This window comes from Theobroma umbraticum, unplaced genomic scaffold (assembly GCF_002168275.2).
Source record: "Theobroma umbraticum cultivar Fairchild unplaced genomic scaffold, ASM216827v3 scaffold_51.0, whole genome shotgun sequence".
Taxonomy (NCBI): Eukaryota; Viridiplantae; Streptophyta; class Magnoliopsida; order Malvales; family Malvaceae; genus Theobroma; species Theobroma umbraticum.
Window position 1 is genome coordinate 1,085,242 of NW_018397260.1, and position 530 is coordinate 1,085,771.

Here is a 530-nt window from a genome sequence, read left to right on the forward strand (position 1 = left end):
ATTTGGATAAAAGTATAACACTCAAATTTTTTTATATAAGAGTAATGGTAATGTTGATTTAAGCATTTTATTTAAAAACAAATACAGTTTAATTATTTTTTTAAAAAAAACAAACTTTACGTATTAAAACTCCTTAAGAAGGCAAATTTGATAAAGTTATCTTGGCATCTTCCATTTGAAGGCATGAAAAAGTCAGATGTAGTACTTTTAGGTAATGTTTGGTATTTTACAATGTAATGTGATTGCAAACAATGTGATTCCAGAAAAAGATAATATTATAGTATTTGATATATAAGTAATGTAATGATTAAAATACAGAGAAGATAACATTATAGTGTTTGTTTTACGAATACTTTACAAGGTATGTAATGTTAATTTTCAAAACTACCTTTATATATTAAAAGACAAGTTTAACATGTATATTTTTATTGTTAATTTTTTACATAATGTCATTTTTTAAATATATTTTTAATATTATATATTTTATTTTTCATTTCTTATTACAAGTATATATTTTTATTTTTGTTTTT